General features: G+C 48.6%; 1 pseudogene; it reads right to left on the bottom strand.

Moving 5' to 3' along the window:
- Window positions 1-17,113: 17,113 nt before the first annotated feature.
- On the bottom strand, window positions 17,114-17,232 carry LOC122688763 (annotated as a pseudogene).
- Between the last annotated feature and the right edge of the window lie 3,027 nt (window positions 17,233-20,259).

The following is a 20,259-nucleotide window of genomic DNA, read 5'->3' as shown; positions in this document are numbered from 1 at the left end:
CCTCGCTACACACCGCAGACGGAATAGTCATGACGCACCTCTTCCCTTCCGAAGCGCTGTTTCACACACCCACTTTCAAGGGAGCAAGACCTCCTGTTCAAAGGTAGGTTTGGAGAGCTTCCCTCTCTTAACCTCTGGGCTTGTTTCTCGTACCATCTTAGAATAATGTAGTCAGTCTAAAACCCCCCACGTGCACCACCACATGCTGCTTTGCCTGTTCAGGATTCTTAGCTGTTCTGAGGAGAGGGCAAGGCCCCGGGGCCTCCCAAAGGGAATGAGTTTTGTCCAAGGGAGCACCTGAGAGGTGAATCACTGAATCGCTTTGCTCTACACGTGAAACAGGCAGTTTATTGTAAATCAACAACACCTCATTTTAAGAAAAGATATTCCCTCATGAAAAATGGTTCAGAATTTTGTGAAGTTTTTCCTTCAATTGTTGGTTGTTAGTAGGTGTCTAATTGGTTTGGTGGTGTTTTTCGAGGTACCTTCCCACATGGATACCAAGTTGTCCCAATGGGACGATTCCTTTGTCCTTTATCCTGGAAGTGTCCTTTCTGCATTTACACATTAAGAAGCTGTTTTAAAAATGCCAAGTATCAAAAACGTCAGTTCTTTGGTAATTTGTACAGCACCCCAGAGGCACGTTTCCATGTCTGTGTCTTCGCTTCGCATTTCACCTTTGCCAGTTTCTAGTGTACACAAGTACCCTCAGAGGGTTCTCTGTAGTGAACCATGTATGTTTCTGTGAGGACAGAGGATGTGAGCACGGAGGACGGGCTGAGTCCATAGTGACCATGTGACCATGCTCAGCAACCCCACTATTAAGTCTGGCTGAGACTTCCTCAGGCAAGCTCTGTGTTTCTTCCTCTTCATCTCTGGATACACAAAGTGATGTTGGTGGATTGGGACGTGGGTCCCTGGGTCCAACAGTGTAGAGATATACCCATAGCCTGCTTTGCCATTATATTTTCCTCCTGTGGGCTCTGCTGATCTGGTGTGCAGATATTTCTGCTAAAGACTTGAGAGGTAGTCAATCCTTCTGCTTCTCATCCCCTGCCTCGTCTGTGCTTCTGTCATTTTTTTTTTTAATTTAGCTAATTTCAATGTTGTTAGTCCTTGTGTCATTCTGACTCTCAGGCACCTGTGGTTTAATAGACCCCCAACCCCCAAGAGCTCCTCTTTGCCTGGTGGGGACATGGAGCACTCAGGGAGCAGCACCACATCGCAATGGAGCCTGGACCAGAGAGACGGTTCTTGCCAGGAAGGCTCCATGCCAGCTGTGGGGGGTTTGGAGTTCACATCTGATTGTGCATCCCCCGGGCCCTCGGTGCAGGCCCTGCTCTGAGATCTGGAAAGGAGGTGGCTTCCCTCCCTGACACAGAACTAGTTTTTTTGGGTTTTTTTTGTCCTCATCCTTGTCCAGTCCCATTTGTCTCCCAGGCTCTACACTTGACCCTCACCCACAGGATCAGGAGAGCCCATTTCTAGACGAATTTCATACAAGGAGAGGCTCCCGGAGACACTCCAACCCCCGGGCCTAAGTAAGTATTTCCTTGGAGTTTCACAGCCCTGGGAAGAGATACTGGATTTGTGTCCATTTTTCAGTTGAATATGTTGAGCCTCAGTTCACTGTGTGATTTGCCCTGAGTCACTCTGCAGGTCAGTGAGTAAGGTAGGATGTGAACCCAGACTCTTTCTCTTGGAGCCCATGACTGTACAGGTGTTTCTGCTCCTCGATTCAATTTATTTAAGGTTTGGTTATTTTTTTTTTTTTGATGCATTTGTATATGAGACTGTTCTGTTCTCTCTCTGATGTTTCATATCCTGCTCTATTGCTGAATTTATTAGTTTTAAAGCTTGTTACTTGGTGGAGTTTTTAGGGTGTCATATAAATCCTGTCATAATCAAATAGTGGCAGTGTAACTTCATCTGTTCCTATGGGGATGCTTTTTATTTCCCTTTCTTGCCTAGTTATGCTGGGTAGGACACTTCCCCCTCTGTGTTGAACAAGAGTGATGAGAGTGGGCATCCTTGTACTATTCCTGATCTTTTAGGAAAATCTTTCACCTCTTTACCACTGAGTTGGATGTTAGCTGTGGGCTTGTCTTATATACCCTTTAGGATGTTCCATGTATAGCCACTATATTGAGAGACTGTAGGCAAATTGATGTTACACTTTTGTCGAAAGCTTTTTCTGCAATCGTTGAGAAGATCACATGATTTCATTCTTAGTTTTGCTCATATTGTGTATCACAGGGATTGATGTGCACACAATAAATCATGCTTGCAGGCACAGAATCAATTCCATTTGATCATCGTGTATGATTCTTTTAATGTATCTTCAATTTGGTTTGCTAATATTCTTTTGAGGATTTTTACATGCGTGTACACCAGGGTCAGGGTTCTCTGGTGGTTTGTTTGGTAACGAATCTGTCTGCAATGTGGGAGACCTGGGTTTGACCCCTGGGTCAGGAAGAGCCCCTCAAGAAAGGAATGGCTACCCACTCCAATATTCTTGCCTAGAAAATTCTGTGGACAGAGGATCTGGTGGGCTACAGTCCATGGGTCACAAATAACTGGACATGACTGAGTGACTCACACTTACAAGAGTGCTTCTTGACATTCTTAATATCTAAATTTAAGATCTTATCTCAGGCAAAAATTACAGTCTAAGGCAAAATGTCAAAAGTCCAAGAGTCCTTAGAAGTAAATGACAATAAGGCAGAACAGATGAAAGCAAGAAGGACTCCACATGATTTATTTTTCGTAAGAATTTTAGATCTTCAGAGGAATTCTCATGAAACTGAATGAAAATGCAAGCTTTAGTTTAAAATGGAACCCTTTTTGGTATTATGTTTCTATGTTGAGAGTGAAGTTTTCTTATTTCTGTATGAGATATTAAGCAATACTGTGTAGCTAGTAAAATCATATTTTCAAAACCTGTAATGACATTTATAAGCACTTGTAGTGGAAAAATAGCTAGGGATAGAAGATGATCCCATATAGCTTTAGATGACTGTACAGATGTATTGAATGATAGTTTTCAGGTTGTATTTATTTCTTTTTAGTTGATGGATAACTGCTTTACAATGTGTGGTTGGTTTTCCTCATGCACCAACACGAATAGGCCATAAGTACATTGTCCACTCTTTGGTGAGCTTGCCTCCCACTTCCCGCCATCCCACCCTCTAGGTCATCACAGGCCACCATCCTGGGCTCCGTATGTTATATAGGAACTTCCCACTAGCTAGCTATTTTACATATGGTAGTGGTGATGTTTCAATGCTAGTCTCTCAATTTGTTCCACCTTCTCCTTCTCCAGCTGAGTTCACAAGTCCTTCCTCTACATCTGTGTATCTACTTCTGCCCTTAAAATATTCACCAGTACCCTTTTACAAGATTCCATGTGTATGCATTAATATAGTATGTTTGTTTTTCTCTTTCTGACTTACTTCCCTCTGTATCACATTTGCTAGGTTCATCCACCTCAGTTAAACTGACTCATAGCTGTTCCTTTTCCCGGCTGAGTAATATTCCATTGTGTATATGTTCCACAACGTCTTTATCCATTGTTCTCTTGATAGACATTAGGTTGCTTCCATGCCCTGGCTATTTTAAATAGTTCTGCAATGGACATTGGGGTACATATGTCTTTTTAGAGGTATGGTTTTCTGGGGTATATGGCCAGTAGAGGATTGTTGCATGCTATGGTAGTTTTCTTCCTACGTTTTTAAGAAACCTACACTCCTTCTCCATAGTGGCTGCATCCATTTCCATGTCTGCCAACAGTGCAAGAGGGTTCCCTTTCTTCCATGTCCTGTCCAGCATTTATTATTTGTAGAATTGTTGATGATGGCCATTCTGACTGGTGTGAGGTGATACCTCATGTCGTTTTGATTAGCATTTCCATAATAATGAGCGATGTGGAGCATCTTTTCATATGTTTGGTGGCCTTCTTCATGTCTTCTGCTCAACTTTTCAATTGGTTGCTTTTTTTCTGATATTAGGCTCGATGATCTACTTGTGTACTTTGTAGATAATCCTTTGACAATTCCTTGTTTTACAATTATTTTCTCCTGCTCTGAGGGTTGTCTTTTCATCTTCTTTATAGTTTTCTTTGCTGCTTAAATAATTTGCAGTTTCTCTAGATGCCATTTTTAAAATTTTGGTTTTTTATCTCAGTCATTCTCAGAGGTGGATCAAAGAGGATCTTGCTGTGATAAATGTCAACGAGTGTTCTGCCTATTTTTTCCTCTAACAATTTTATAGGTCCTGGCCGTACTGTTGGTCTTCAATCCATTGTGAATTCATTTTTGTGTATAGTGTGAAGCAGTGTACTAATTTCATTCTTTTCCATGTAGTTGTCCAGTTTCCCAGCACCACTTCGTGAGGAGGCGCTCTATTCTGTCCTTTCTCCACTGTGCATTCTTGCCTCCCTTGTCAAAGGGAAGGTGCCTGTAGGAGTGTGGGTTTACCCCTCCACTTTGCATCTTGGTCCATTGCTCTATGTTGCTATTTTTGTGCCTGTACCATAGTGTCTTGATGACTCTAGCTTGGTCGTATAGTCTGAAGTCAGAAAGGTTGATTCCTCCAGTTCTACATTTCTTTCCAAGGTTGCTTTGGCCCTTCTGGGTCTTTTCTTCTGCCATATACATTGTAAAATTATTAGTCCTAGTTCTTTAAAAAATGTGTTTGGTTGTTTGATAGGGGTGAATTGAATCTGCAGATTGCCTTGGGTAGTAGAGTGATTTTCACAACATTGATTTCGTTCAATTCAAGAACATGGCATATCTTTCTATCTGTTTGTTTCATCTTTGTATCTTTCATCATACAGCCTGTCTTTCTGCATACACATGTTTCGTCTGTTTAGGTAGGTTTATTCCTAGCTATTGGAGAAGAAACTGGCAACCCACTCCAGTAGTCTTGCCTGGAAAATCCCAAGGATGGAGGAGCCTGGTAGGCTACAGACCATGGGGTCCCGAAGAGTCAGACATGACTGAGTGACTTCACTTTCACGTTTCACTTTCATGCCTTGGAGAAGGACATGGCAACCCACTCCAGTGTTCTTGCCTGGAGAATCCCAGGGACGGGGGATCCTGGTGGGCACCCGCCTATGGGGTCGCACAGAGTCGGACACAACTGATGCGACTTAGCAGCAGCAGCATTCCTAGCTACGCTATGTTTCTTGTTTCAGTGGGGAATGGCACTGTGTCCTTAATTTCCCTTGTTGATTTTTCTTGTTGTGTGATAAGTATGCAAAGGATTTCTGTGTATTACTTTTGTATCCTGTGCTTTACTAGATTCACTGATCAGCTCTAGTAATTTTCTGGTTCTATCTTTAGGGTCTTCTGTGAATAGAAACAGGTCCTCTGCAATCCATGAGAGATGGACTTCTTCTTTTCCAGTATGCATTCTTTTTTGTTTTCTTCTCTGATTGCTGTGTCTATGACTTACAAAACTGTATTGAATAATAGGAATGAGAATGGGCACCATAGTCTTGATCCTGATCTCAGAGGAAAAGCTTGCATGTTGACACCACTGAAACTAATGTTTGCTGAGAGATTTTCCTATATGACCTTTCTTATGTTGAGGTAGGTCTCTTCCATGCCCAGTTATGGGGCGTTCTTTAAATCATAAACTGGTGTTTAATTTTGTCAAAACCTTTCTCTGCATCGATTGAGATTATCATATGGTTTTTATCTTTCAGCTTGTTTATATAGTGTATCACATTGATTGATTTGCACATAGTGAAGAATCTTTGCATCCTGGGGATAAACCCCCCTTGAACTTGATGTATGACCCTTTTACTGTGTTTTTGTTTAGTTTTGTTTTTGCTAGCGTTTTCCTCGGGATTTTTGTGTTGATGTTCATCAGTGATGTTAGCCTGTAATTTTCTTTTCTGCGTGGCATTTCTGCTTCATTTTGGTTCATGGTGATGGTGGCCTCACAGAATGAGTTGGGAATGCTCCTCCCTCCACATTTTTCTGGAAGAGTTTGACCAGCATAGTTATTATCGCATCTCTACCATTTGAGAGCATTCGCCTGTGAAGTCCTTGCCGTTTGTTTGTTGGAGACTTTTGATCACAGTTAGTAGTGCTTGTGATTGATGTGTTCACCAGCTCTAACAGCTTGTGATTGGTGTTAGTGCTTGATTGATTCATATTTTCTGTTTCTTCCTGCTTCAGTCTTAGAATATTGTACTTTTCTAAGAATTTGTTCATTTGTTCCAGGTTATCCATTTTATTGTCATGCAGTTGTTTCTGATTGTCTCTCATGATCCGTTCTCTTTCTGTGTTGTCTGTTGTAACATCTCCTTTTTCATTTCGAGTTGATTTGAGTCTTTGCCCTATTTTTCTTGATGAGTCTGGCTCATGATTTGTCAATTTTGTTTATGTTCTCCAAGATGTATCTTATTGTTTTATTGATCTTTGCTAGTGTTTCCTTCATTTCCATTAATTTCTGCTCTGATCTTTATGATTTCTTTCCTTTGGCTAACTTTGGAGGTTTTGTGGCCCTTTTCCTTCTTTTTCTAGGTTCTTTAGGTGTTAGATTAGGTCATTTGATGTTCTTTTCATTTCTTGAGGTAGGCTTCTTGTATTGCTATAAACTTCCCTCTTAGCATTGCTTTTATTGCATCACATCGGTTTTGGGTTGTCATTTATTCATTGCCATTTGTTTTTCAGTATTTTTTAAATTTCCTCTTTGATTTCTTCAGTGACCTGTTTGAGTTCTCCATGTGTTTGTGTTTTTTACAAATGGTTCTTATCAATGATCCCTAATCCTGTATCAGTGTGATCAGAAAAGATGCTTGCTATGATTTCAGTTTCTTAACTGTGCCAAGGCTTGATTTCTGACCCAAGGTGTGATCCGTTCCAGAGAGTGTTCATGTGCAATTAAGGAAACAAAAAATGCATTCTGCTGTTTGGTGATGGAATATGCTAAAGATATCAATAAGGTCCATCTGGTCTAATGTGTGGAGAAGGCAATGGCACCCCACTCCAGTACTCTTTCCTGGAGAATCCCAGGAACAGGGGTGCCTAGTGGGCTGCCGTCTATGGGGTCGCACAGAGTCGGACACGACTGAAGTGACTTAGCAGCAGCAGTCTAAAGTGTGATTTAAGGTGTATGTTTCTGTATTAATATTCTTTGTGGGTGATCTGTCCATTGGTCTAAGTGAGGTGTTAATATCCCCTAGTATTATTTTCTTACTGTCGATTCCCTCTTCCATGTTTGTTTCTGTATGTCTTATGTATTTAGGGGCTCCTGTGTTGGATGCGTGGCTATTATTATTGCAATATCTTCTTCCTGGATTGATCTATCATTGTGTAGTGTCCTTCCTTGTCTCTTGTAATAGTCTTTCTTGAAATGTCTATTTTATCTGATATGAGAATTGCTACTCCAGCTTTCTTTTAATTGCCATTTGCATGGAAAACCATTTTCCAGGCCCTCAGTATTAGTCTGTGTGTGTCCCTAGGTCTGAGGTGGATGTATTATTGACAGCATTTTTATGTGGCCTGTTTTTGTTTCCATTGAGCCAGTCTGTGTTTCAGTTGGACCATTTAATCCTTATATATTTAAGGTAATTATTGATATGCATGATACTATTATTATTTACTTTATTATTCTGGGGTTTGTTTTTTTTTTTCATGTCTATTCACTCCCTTCTATTTCCTGCCTGGAGAACGTCCTTTCGGATTTGTTGTCAAGCTACTTTGGTGGTGCTGAATGTCTTCACCTTTGCTTATCTGTAAAGGTACTGAGTTCTCAGAGTAGGACAGGACTGAGCAACTAAGCATAGCACATGCCAAGCACAGCAACTTGGAGAATCTGCTCTTGCTGCAGGATCCACCTTCTGTCCACTTCCACTTTTCCCTGCAGGTCTCACTACCTGCTGATCGTGTTGCCACAGTGTCCCTCCTAGGTGTCTTGTCACCAGTTTGAGGACATGACCTCCAAGATGTCAGGCCAGTGGGAAGTTGATGCCACACACCTTAGCAGGTGGCGGTCTGGCACCTCTGGTGATAATTTCATTAAGCTCAGCCCTCCCCCACCCTAGATCTTCTCGTTGGCATTGTTGGTGTGAATTTGAGGACTTCTATAGGACACATGTGACACGTGGCTCTTCAGTAAGAGGAGCTGCTAGCCTTGGCTGGCAGAGTGAGGCAGGGGGCTGTGTGCTAGGTTCCTTTGTCTGAGAAGAAGAACACCTCAATTTCATGAGGCCTTGAGCTCTCAGACCCAAAGGAGTGAAACCGGGGCTGTAGAAAGTTGACAGGCACTGACTGGAAATCTGTGTGAGGAGGTGCTGCTTCTGGCTGTGTCCGGTGTCTCATGCTGAGCACAGAAAACTGATGCTTTTGAACTGTGGTGTTGGAGAAGACTCTTGAGAGTCCCTTGGACTGCAAGGAGATCCAAGCAGTCCATCCTAAAGGAAATCAGTCCTGGGTGTTCATTGGAAGGACTGATGCTGAAGCTGAAACTCCAATACTTTGGCCACCTGATGCGAAGAGCTGACTCATTTGAAAAGACCCTGATGTTGAGAAAGATTGAAGGCTCGAGGAGAAGGGGACGACAGAGGATGAGATACTTAGATGGCATCACCGACTCAACGGACATGAGTTTGGGTAAACTCCAGGAGTTGTTGATGCACAGGTAGGCCTGGCGTGCTGCGATTCATGGGGTCGCAAAGAGGCGGACATGACTGAGCGACTGAACTGGCTGACTGACTGACCAGCACCATCATCATACACAGTCACTGGCCCTTGTCCAAGTCCAACAGGTCCAACTCCCCTTATCCCCTGGCAGCCTTATTCTGCTTTGTGTTTGCAGTGGGCTTATCTTGGCATCTCACAGTGGAACCATAGATTATTTGCCCATTTCTCTTTAGCTTGTTTCACTTGGCATATGACTTCAAACTTTACTCACTTTGTCACCCATATCAGAATTTCCTTAGTTGTTAAAAATAAATAGCACATAGGCTCACCGTCATGTACAATCAGGGAAGTACACATTAAAATCATGATATCTCACACCATACCTCTTAGGACTGCCAAACTCCAAAGATAAGATAATAGTCATTGCTGGAGGGTGAGGAACCACAGGAACCATTCCTGGTTGCTGGTGGGATGCCTGTGCAGCCCCCACGAGAGACAGTCTGGCAGTTTTCCCCAAAGCTCCACAGGTCTCACCTTGGGATCCAGCCACCGAGCTTTCAGTAATTAGGCAGTTGCTCTGAGATTCTAAGTCCAAATGCAAATGAGGATGCAACTTCGCGTGGCAGTTCTATTCACAGTGGCTATAAACGTGAAGACGTCAGGATATCCTTCAGTAGATGAACGTGCAAGCAATGGGTGTATACAGATATCAAGGGGACCAGAACACACCACCCCAAATTAGGTCAGTCTGACTTATTTTAGTTTGATTAATTTGGAAAAAAAAAAAAAACTGAGTAGAGGTTGCCCCCTATTTTTTTTAAGATTTGCTCATGTCTTTAGGCCACGCTGTGTCTCCGTCGCTCTGGGCGGGCGTTCTCTAGTTGTGGACGTGGGTTCTCCTCGGGGTGCAGAGCACGGGCTCCAGGGGTGCAGGCTCAGGACTTGGGGTGCCCGCCTTTAGGAGCTGTGGCTCCCGGCTCTAGAGCACTGGCTCAGCAGGTGTGCATGAGCTCAGCTGCCCTGAGGCATGTGGGAGACTCCTGGATCGGGGACAGAACGTGTGTCCACCGCTTTAGCAGGCAGATTCTTAGCAGCTGGCTCACCAGGGAAGGCTGAGGTCGCCCTTCTGTGAGGTACATTTACATTTATTAGGGAAATCGCCATTTGTAAGGGTGTCCCTCTTTGAACCTAGGAGAAGGATAATTACATCTCAAGGAAGGAACACTTATCAGTGAAGAAGTCAGGACTTCAGTCTGCAAACAATCATCTATTTATTTACTGTGCTTTGCATGGTAACCTGCCATAAATGGCTTCCGCCTTCCCCTCAAGGTCTTTTTTCTGTTTGGGGCTGAAGAGCCATTTAAGGTGAAGTCTTAGGTCATTTCAGGGAGTGACTCAGTTTTCCTTGACATCTCCTCTCTATGCAAAAGGTATACATGTTAATTGAAATTCTGTTTTTCTCCAGGTAAAATGTGTTCAATCAAGGAGAAGGAGGGCTAGACCAAGAACCTGGAAGGGGAGAAGGAAATTTATTTTCCTCCTGTATACATGCAAAGGAATAACACTCAACAGTGGAAAGGAATGAAATATCAACCCTTGAAAGACAGGGATAAATCTTCGATGCATATGGCTAAGTGAAAGAATCCAGCCTCCCCACAATGAAACCTAGTTGTTTTGCCCATCAATTCTTCCAAAAAGCCAGGGAAGTAAACAGCAATCTCACAGGAACTCTTGGGGTAAACCAGGAACACTCTCCTCCTTGTTTCATAAGACTAGCATAACCTTGATACTAAAACCAACAAGGGGAAGAAGTACAAGAAGGTAAAAACGCTGACTCTGAGTAGAGATGCTGCTGCTGCTAATGCTAAGTCACTTCATTCGAGTCCGACTCTGTGCGACCCCATCCCTGGGATTCTCCAGGCAAGAACACTGGAGTGGGTTGCCATTTCCTTGGGGAACTTTCAAGACAAGACTCTTGAAACATATCCAGAATTCACTTCATACCTTTGCCATTTCCTTCGCCAGTTCATAACAAGTACGCTTCCACAAAACCAAGTGAGGCACATAGGAAGACAGGTGGGGTATATAAAAGCCTCAGCACTTAAGATTCAAGAGACATAAAAACTTCCTAACCAAAGAAATGAATGTGTGATGGTGGAATTCGGAAGAGAGATATGAATAGCTTTGGGACTACACAATGGCCCCTGACACCTCAATGTAAGAGAGGCTCCTGGCACAGACACTGAGTCTATGGGTAGGAGTGAGATGGGGGCTGAAGATGGAGGTGGCCGCAGCCAGGCGCCTTAAGAACCTTAAGAACCCTGCGTTGCGCCTCCCTTTCGGGCTGACTTGCCTGCAGGTCAGGCCAGCCGGCCACACCTCTCCAAGGGCCGTGGGCTGCACTTGAGCCGCACGACCTGCGACCGGACACCGGTCGGCCAGGGCCGGCAGCCTGGCGGCCGCCCGACGCCACCCGGCCTCCGCACACCGCCAACCCCGGCCAGAACCCACGTGGCACGGCCCGGAGCCCCGGAGGGCTTCCTGAACCCCGAGTGGCCGGCTGGCCACTCTCCAGGCCCGCCCCCTGTCGGCGCCCGCGACCACCCCCACCCCCCGCCCCACTCGCCTTCCAGGCTCAGGGCCACGTGGCCCCGGAGGTGTCTGATTCGGGCCCGCCGCGGACCGCGGCCCTCGGTCCTCTGAGCCTCCCGCGGGCGTAGGCGTAGCGCAGCCGGGGCCCTGAGTGCCCATCCTGCCCGGCACCTGCCCAGGGCCCAAACCCACCGCGAGCCACCTGCGCGGTCCACCCCAGCGCCTCAGCCCCACCCCTTCGCCCCACCGCGGCCCCCCTTGTCCCCACGCCGCCCGCCAAGCACGGGACCTTCCTGAGGGCCTTCAGACTCTTCCTTAAAGAGTTCTACGTGAATTGAAGACAGGATCTACTGGATTGTCACCAACTGCTAAAACAGACAGACAACAGTTACTTTGATCCTTCTTGCCTTACTGTGAGCTGTGACGGGAGGGAACCTCATGGCTGCTGCACTCAACGCTTTCATTCATTCTCTTGTTTCAAAACAGGGACTCATTGAGCTGCATGGGAGATGAATTCTGTCATTAGAAACGTTGCCACCAGGCTTAAGAAATATATTTATAACTCATTTCTTTCAGGAAACAGGTTTCAAGATCTCCATCAGAAGTCTTTTATTAAGATAAATCACAGCTTTGTCAGTTTCTCCAGAAGTACTCTTATTTTTCACTCCCAAGGAGAAGCGCACTAATAGAACTAAATGAACCTAGTAGGTTATTTTCTCTCTAATGGCACCTGTCTTTATTCATAGGAGTCTGGTCTACATATTTCCTGGGCTTCCCTGGTGGCTCAGGTGGTGAAGAATCTGTCTGCAATGCAGGAGCCCTGGGTTCCACGGCTGGGTTGAGACGATCGCCTAGAGAAGGGAATGGTGACCTCTTCCAGTATTCTTGCCTAGAGAATTCCACGGACAGGGGAACTTGGAAGGCTACACAGTCCATGGAGTCACAAAGACTCGGACACAACTGAGCAACTAATACACGTATTTCTTACTATTTGCTTCGTAGAAGCAATCATTCATAGCCTTTTATAGCACTTTCTGAAGAACGTGTGGTGCCTTTTTCTTTGTTGTAAGCTGCACTAGGTCTTGGTTGCCACACATGGGATCTTTAATTGTGGCGTGCAAACTCTTACTTGCAGTGTATGGGATCTAGTTCACTGGCCAGAGATGGAACCCAGGCCCCTGCATTGGGAGCAGCCACTGGATGACCAGGGAAGCCCTCTAAAGAACTCTTCAAGTGCAACTTTCTGGATGTTCGCAGCAGCTCCGGGCAGTCCTAGTGATGATACTGTTCTGCACTCCCGAGCCCGTGTCCTCCCCGAGGGACACAGGGGCCAAGCGAGCAGACAGATGCTACCCCAGCGTCAGACCGCAGGGCCAGACTGGCTGTGTAAACTCCCTTCCAGTGATGTCCTCTTTTTACCGTTCCTCTGGTAAATTCAGTACTGCTTTCCTTGGAGCGTGTGTTTAAAAAGGAAATCCTAGATGTGTTCCAACATTACTGCCCACTTTGAGGTGGACTGATATCTACCTAGGACTTGTTTATTAAACCCACCTGCCTGAGTACTGTGACTTGATTGGAGTTTTCTTGAAGTCACTCCTGAAGCATTGTGATGGTTTTGTCTGACATTAATAGATTTTTAAAAATGATACGTGTTGGCGTATGGCTATGAAGAAAGGGGAGAATCTGTTGCTATTGCAAACCAATTATGGAGGCAACTTAAAAAGGAAATCTGAATTGTAACTGTGTTTCTATTTATGTAAAATACGGTCCTTACCTTGCAGTCTGTAGTTGATGTGCACAGACACAGCAGTGGCTCGCGGGTTGCTCTTCTGCCATCTTCCTGTCCTCCTTCAGTCCCTGCATGTGTATAGGAACTTCAGTGAGATAATGGGGCATTTAACAGAGATTGCTCTGCGCAACACTGTCTTTAGTGTTTCTATTTTAAATTTGCTAGGCTGTTAATTTATATGCAAATAAAAGACACAATAAGAGAGTTCTGTGCCTATTGTGTATACGTAACCTGAAAGTAAATGCAGGATATTGATCCCAGAGGGAAAATAAGTTAAGAGCGTCTGTGTTCAAAGATTTTTGAAAGTTCTTATTTCAGGCTGAACCGTTGTTGGTGACCCGTGAAAGTCGCTCAGTCATGTCTGACTCTGCGAACGCAGGGACTATACAGTCCATGGAATTCTCCAGGCCCGAATACTAGAGTGGGTAGCCTTTCCCTTCTCCAGGGGGTCTCTGCAACCCAGGGATCGAACCCAGGTCTCCTGCATGCCAGGTGGATTCTTCACCAGCTGAGCCACCAGGGAAGCCTGAACACTTATCAGCAGTTAAGGATTTCACAAATGCTAGATTGGAAAGATAAAATAATAATTCTGCTACATTAAAACAGATTTTCTTAAGTTCAAATTTTTTCAATGCAGTTGTAGGGAAGAAGTCTTTCCCCCTTATGGACATATCAGTATGTTAATGCCTAAGAAGTCCTTTTTCGAAAAGTTACAAAAAAGAAAAAAGGCGGAAAATTATGCCAATAAGGCACCACATGATGATGCAAAAAGATGGATACAGACAAGGAAAGAAGGAATAAAAACTAAGCATTATGCTAATGGGAAACCATCATGCAAGTTAATTCGGGGGGAGGGGGGAACCTAATGGAAAACACTTGCTTCTATGCCATAAACCATCTTCGAATTCAGGTTTCATTGGATTTTTCACGATAAACGTTTCATCACCTATACGTTGGCTTGTCGTCTACTTTGTGCAAAAGCCTGGAGCTCCTAACTACTAGGGGGTCTCCCATCCAAGTACTAACTAACCCTGCTTAGTTTCCCAGATCAGAAGACATCTGGCCCGTTCAGGGTGGTATGATCTCATCAGAGGGAGGCGGCTGGCGCCAGGCGCCTTCAAAGCCCTGCGCTGCGCCTCCCTCTCGCTCTGACGTGCCGGTCGAGCCGGCCCGGGCCGCACCTTTCCACGGGGCGCGCGCTGCACTTGAGCCGCACGACCAGCGACCGAACTCGGGCCGGCCAGGCCCGGCAGCCCGGCCGACGCCGCCCCGTCCCCGCACACCGCCGCCCTGGCAAGCAAGCCTGGCCCGGCCCGGGGGCCCGGAGGGTTGCCGGGACCACGAGCGGCCGGTTAGGCGTGCAGGCCTGGGCTGCGGGTTGGCGTGAGGGGCGCGGAGGTCTGGGCGCCCACCCACCCTGGGCCTCTCCAGGCCCGCCCCCCGCTCGGGTCCCCCACCCACCCCTCCGGATCGCTGCTCAGGCCCAAGTGGCCCCAGAGGTGTCTGGCTTGCGGGCGGGCCGGCCGCCGCCGGCGACTGGAGCGCGGCAGCCCCGCCCCTTCGCCCGACCGCGGCCCCCCCTTGTCCCCACGCCGCCCGCCAAGCACAGGACCTTCCTGAGAGAGCGGACGAGCGACAGGCAGGGGCACGGACACGGACACACACACACACACACACACTCGCACGCACCCAGGCCAAGGGAGACAGCCGGCCGGCGCAAGCTCCTCAGCCAGAGCCAGACCCACAGCGCCTGTGAGAGGCCGGGGGTCAGGAGACTCAGAGGCAGAAGGAGATGAAGGTTCAGAGACAGGCTCCCAGACGGCGAGAGGGAGATGAAGACAGACACGCGCGCGGACACACACACACACACACACAGGTGGAGACAGACAGAGGGAGACAGACCGACTGACAGAAGGCAAACGGGAGACAGACACGGGAGAGAGGATGGCATCCGATCCGAGACAGACACACTGGCACAACCGTGACCACCCCAGAGAGAGGCCCTGCGGAAGAAGCCGCTTCCCCAAGGGAGGGGGCGTTCCCTTGGGGCGGCCCAGGCTGGACGCGGTGCCCCGGGGCTGGCAGTCCCCCGTGGGGTCCCCAAGACTTCCTCGCAGCTGAAATCTCAAAGGTCCCCTTCAGCTTGGCTCCCTAAGGCAAGACCCAGCCCCCGCCCCCAGACCAGAGGGTGAGTGTGTGAGAGTGTGTGTGTGAGGGTGTCGGTGGGCGAGGCTGTGGTCAGGCCGACTGGGGGCCGGGTGCATACCCACGATGGACGGGGGAGGGTGTGGAGGCGTGGGGGTGGGGCTGGGGGTGGGGAATCTGTGTGGTCCTCTTGCTGTCTCTCTCTCCCTCTTTCTTCTTCTTCTTTTTTTTTTTAAAGGTAAGATGCTTTTATTGAAATATTGGGACTATTCTCTGTACAGCAGCAGTCTCACTGAGAGGCAGTTTTGCCTCCCAAGTAACATTTGACAATGGTTGAAGACATTCTTGATTGTTAAATCTTGGGGAGGGGTGGTATGAGTATCTCATGGGTAAAAGACACAAATGAACAATACTTCGGTTCAATTCTAAACACAGAGAATGTGCCAAATTCTCAAGAAACATTGTTCATACACTTAATTGACTTAATTTCCAAGGTCCTTATGCCTAGAGTAAGTAATCCAGAAACCACACCGTTTCTCGCCTAGCTTTACGCGGGACACGTGGGAGAACAAAAAGTAAGGTTTCACTCCATTCAATGACCTTCGTTTTCTCAGATGCAGTTTTCATAAGCTCACAAACTGCCGACCCACTCACCCTCCCCTGGGGTTGCAAATCTCTCCTTGGAGAAGCCAAAACAAAGAAAGCCCAATCCCGCACGGTGATCAGCGAAGTGCTGAGGAAACCCTCCCTCGGGGTTTCAAGGCGCTGCTCCCGCAGAGGGCCTGCCCACCTAATCACTGCCGGGCAAATGAAGGAGTCCAACCTGCTCGAGAAACGCTCACTCAAGGGAGGCTTTGACCGCCAGAGCCCCGGGCCCAGACCCCACAGAGAGCAATCCCTCCTCAGAGCCTCAAGGGCCAGGCCTCGGGGCCCGCTCCCCCAGGGCAGAAGGTGCGAGCTAGGGCGCGAGACTGGGGCGCCGAGAGGGCCTGGGACGCCCCGCGCACCCGCCCACCCGCCCTCCCAGAGTGGAGGAGGAGCCCGCCGGTCTCCGGCCTCCACCACCCCGGCCCCCGACTTACCGCGGTGCGCTGGGGGAGGGGAAGTGTCAGGAGTGAGGGGCTAGGCCGCACCACCACCCGCCGCTCAGAGAGCAGCGCGCGGCCGCCACGAAACCGTCGCCGCCGCCGTCTCCAGCACCGATACCGACCGCCGCCGCTCCGGGCGCAGCGCGTAGGGGGCCCGACTGCGTCGCACGCCGCCCGCCCGCCGTCAGAGGCTCACTGCGCGCGCTCCGCCCTCACTGTCTGTGCATTGGCTGACTCCGCCACCACTCTATCTGCATCCGCCCTGTTCTTCACTGGACCACGGGGCTTTTGAAACCGAACGTGAGGGTTGTGAGGGTTGTCTCTGCCAGACTAGGACTCTCTCCCCTCTTTCTGAGTCTCCCTTCCCTGTGCTTTGCAGCTCTTTACCTGTCCGGGGCGGGGTGTGTCTGTGTGTTTCTGTGTGTGTCTTTGTGTGTCTCTGTCTCTGTGTGTGTGTGTGTGTGTGTGTGTGTGCACACGCGCGCGAACGGTCACCTGGGAGTACTGGGCTGGGGCTCGGGCTGGGGCAGCCCCCGGGATTGCCTGAGGCATGCCAAGGGAGCCCCAGATGGAGACCCGACTGTCATCTGGTTTCCTGGAAGCCAAATCCGGAGGCAAGCCAGGCCTGCGGCGGGAGTCGGGGCCCCGGCCACCCACCGGGGGAGGGGCTGGGGCTGCGGGGACCCAAGAGTTGGGCTGCTGCTGTCTTCGAGGGCCGCCGGCAGGCCGGCTGGAAGGCAGGCGACGGCTCTGAGCGCGCCGGGTGCGAGGGGCCAGGGGCAGGTGGGGCTCGGGGCGGCCAACCGCGCCGGGGGAGCCAGGGCTAAAGGACAGGGGAGGCAGGAAGCCTACAGCACCCGGTATTCCCAGGCGGTCTCCCACCCAAGTACTAACCAGGCCAGACCCTGCTTCGCTTCCCAGATCAGACAAGATCTGGCGCGTTCAGGGTGGTATGGCCCTAGACGGAGGTGGCTGCAGCCAGGCGCCTTAAGAACCTTAAGAACCCTGCGTTGCGCCTCCCTTTCGGTCTGACTTGCCTGCCGGTCAGGCCAGCCGGCCACACCTCTCCAAGGGCCGCGGGCTGCACTTGAGCCGCACGACCTGCGACCGGACTCCGGTCGGCCAGGGCCGGCAGCCCGGCGGCCGCCCGACGCCGCCCGGCCTCCGCACACCGCCAAGCCCGGCCAGAACCCGCCTGGCCCGGCCCGGGGCCCCGGAGGGCTTCCTGGACCCCGAGTGGCCGGCTGGCCGTGCATGCCTGGGCCTGGGGTTGGGGTGAGGGGCGCGGAGGTCTCGGCGCCCTCCCGCCCTGGGCCTCTCCAGGCCCGCCCCCTGTCGGCGCCCGGGCCCACCCCCACCCCCCGCCCCACTCGCCTTCCAGGCTCAGGGCCACGTGGCCCCGGAGGTGTCTGATTCGGGCCCGCCGCGGACCGCGGCCCTCGGTCCTCTGAGCCTCCCGCGGGCGTAGGCGTAGCGCAGCCGGGGCCCTGAGTGCCCATCCTGCCCGGCACCTGCCCAGGGCCCAAACCCACCGCGAGCCACCTGCGCGGTCCACCCCAGCGCCTCAGCCCCACCCCTTCGCCCCACCGCGGCCCCCCTTGTCCCCACGCCGCCCGCCAAGCACGGGACCTTCCTGAGGGCCTTCAGACTCTTCCTTAAAGAGTTCTACGTGAATTGAAGACAGGATCTACTGGATTGTCACCAACTGCTAAAACAGACAGACAACAGTTACTTTGATCCTTCTTGCCTTACTGTGAGCTGTGACGGTAGGGAACCTCATGGCTGCTGCACTCAACGCTTTCATTCATTCTCTTGTTTCAAAACAGGGATTCATTGAGCTGCATGGGAGATGAATTCTGTCATTAGAAACGTTGCCACCAGGCTTAAGAAATATATTTATAACTCATTTCTTTCAGGAAACAGGTTTCAAGATCTCCATCAGAAGTCTTTTATTAAGATAAATCACAGCTTTGTCAGGTTCTCCAGAAGTACTCTTATTTTTCACTCCCAAGGAGAAGCGCACTAATAGAACTAAATGAACCTAGTAGGTTATTTTCTCTCTAATGGCACCTGTCTTTATTCATAGGAGTCTGGTCTACATATTTCCTGGGCTTCCCTGGTGGCTCAGGTGGTGAAGAATCTGTCTGCAATGCAGGAGCCCTGGGTTCCACGGCTGGGTTGAGACGATCGCCTAGAGAAGGGAATGGTGACCTCTTCCAGTATTCTTGCCTAGAGAATTCCACGGACAGGGGAACTTGGAAGGCTACACAGTCCATGGAGTCACAAAGACTCGGACACAACTGAGCAACTAATACACGTATTTCTTACTATTTGCTTCGTAGAAGCAATCATTCATAGCCTTTTATAGCACTTTCTGAAGAACGTGTGGTGCCTTTTTCTTTGTTGTAAGCTGCACTAGGTCTTGGTTGCCACACATGGGATCTTTAATTGTGGCGGGCAAACTCTTACTTGCAGTGTATGGGATCTAGTTCACTGGCCAGAGATGGAACCCAGGCCCCTGCATTGGGAGCAGCCACTGGATGACCAGGGAAGCCCTCTAAAGAACTCTTCAAGTGCAACTTTCTGGATGTTCGCAGCAGCTCCGGGCAGTCCTAGTGATGATACTGTTCTGCACTCCCGAGCCCGTGTCCTCCCCGAGGGACACAGGGGCCAAGCGAGCAGACAGATGCTACCCCAGCGTCAGACCGCAGGGCCAGACTGGCTGTGTAAACTCCCTTCCAGTGATGTCCTCTTTTTACCGTTCCTCTGGTAAATTCAGTACTGTTTTCCTTGGAGCGTGTGTTTAAAAAGGAAATCCTAGATGTGTTCCAACATTACTGCCCACTTTGAGGTGGACTGATATCTACCTAGGACTTGTTTATTAAACCCACCTGCCTGAGTACTGTGACTTGATTGGAGTTTTCTTGAAGTCACTCCTGAAGCATTGTGATGGTTTTGTCTGACATTAATAGATTTTTAAAAATGATACGTGTTGGCGTATGGCTATGAAGAAAGGGGAGAATCTGTTGCTATTGCAAACCAATTATGGAGGCAACTTAAAACGGAAATCTGAATTGTAACTGTGTTTCTATTTATGTAAAATACGGTCCTTACCTTGCAGTCTGTAGTTGATGTGCACAGACACAGCAGTGGCTCGCGGGTTGCTCTTCTGCCATCTTCCTGTCCTCCTTCAGTCCCTGCATGTGTATAGGAACTTCAGTGAGATAATGGGGCATTTAACAGAGATTGCTCTGCGCAACACTGTCTTTAGTGTTTCTATTTTAAATTTGCTAGGCTGTTAATTTATATGCAAATAAAAGACACAATAAGAGAGTTCTGTGCCTATTGTGTATACGTAACCTGAAAGTAAATGCAGGATATTGATCCCAGAGGGAAAATAAGTTAAGAGCGTCTGTGTTCAAAGATTTTTGAAAGTTCTTATTTCAGGCTGAACCGTTGTTGGTGACCCGTGAAAGTCGCTCAGTCATGTCTGACTCTGCGAACGCAGGGACTATACAGTCCATGGAATTCTCCAGGCCCGAATACTAGAGTGGATAGCCTTTCCCTTCTCCAGGGGGTCTCTGCAACCCAGGGATCGAACCCAGGTCTCCTGCATGCCAGGTGGATTCTTCACCAGCTGAGCCACCAGGGAAGCCTGAACACTTATCAGCAGTTAAGGATTTCACAAATGCTAGATTGGAAAGATAAAATAATAATTCTGCTACATTAAAACAGATTTTCTTAAGTTCAAATTTTTTCAATGCAGTTGTAGGGAAGAAGTCTTTCCCCCTTATGGACATATCAGTATGTTAATGCCTAAGAAGTCCTTTTTCGAAAAGTTACAAAAAAGAAAAAAGGCGGAAAATTATGCCAATAAGGCACCACATGATGATGCAAAAAGATGGATACAGACAAGGAAAGAAGGAATAAAAACTAAGCATTATGCTAATGGGAAACCATCATGCAAGTTAATTCGGGGGGAGGGGGGAAC

The sequence above is a fragment of the Cervus elaphus genome, chromosome 33 (genome assembly GCF_910594005.1).
Source record: "Cervus elaphus chromosome 33, mCerEla1.1, whole genome shotgun sequence".
Taxonomy (NCBI): domain Eukaryota; kingdom Metazoa; phylum Chordata; class Mammalia; order Artiodactyla; family Cervidae; genus Cervus; species Cervus elaphus.
The sequence above is the reverse complement of the archived record's forward strand: the minus strand, read 5'-3'. Positions and strand labels throughout refer to the sequence as shown.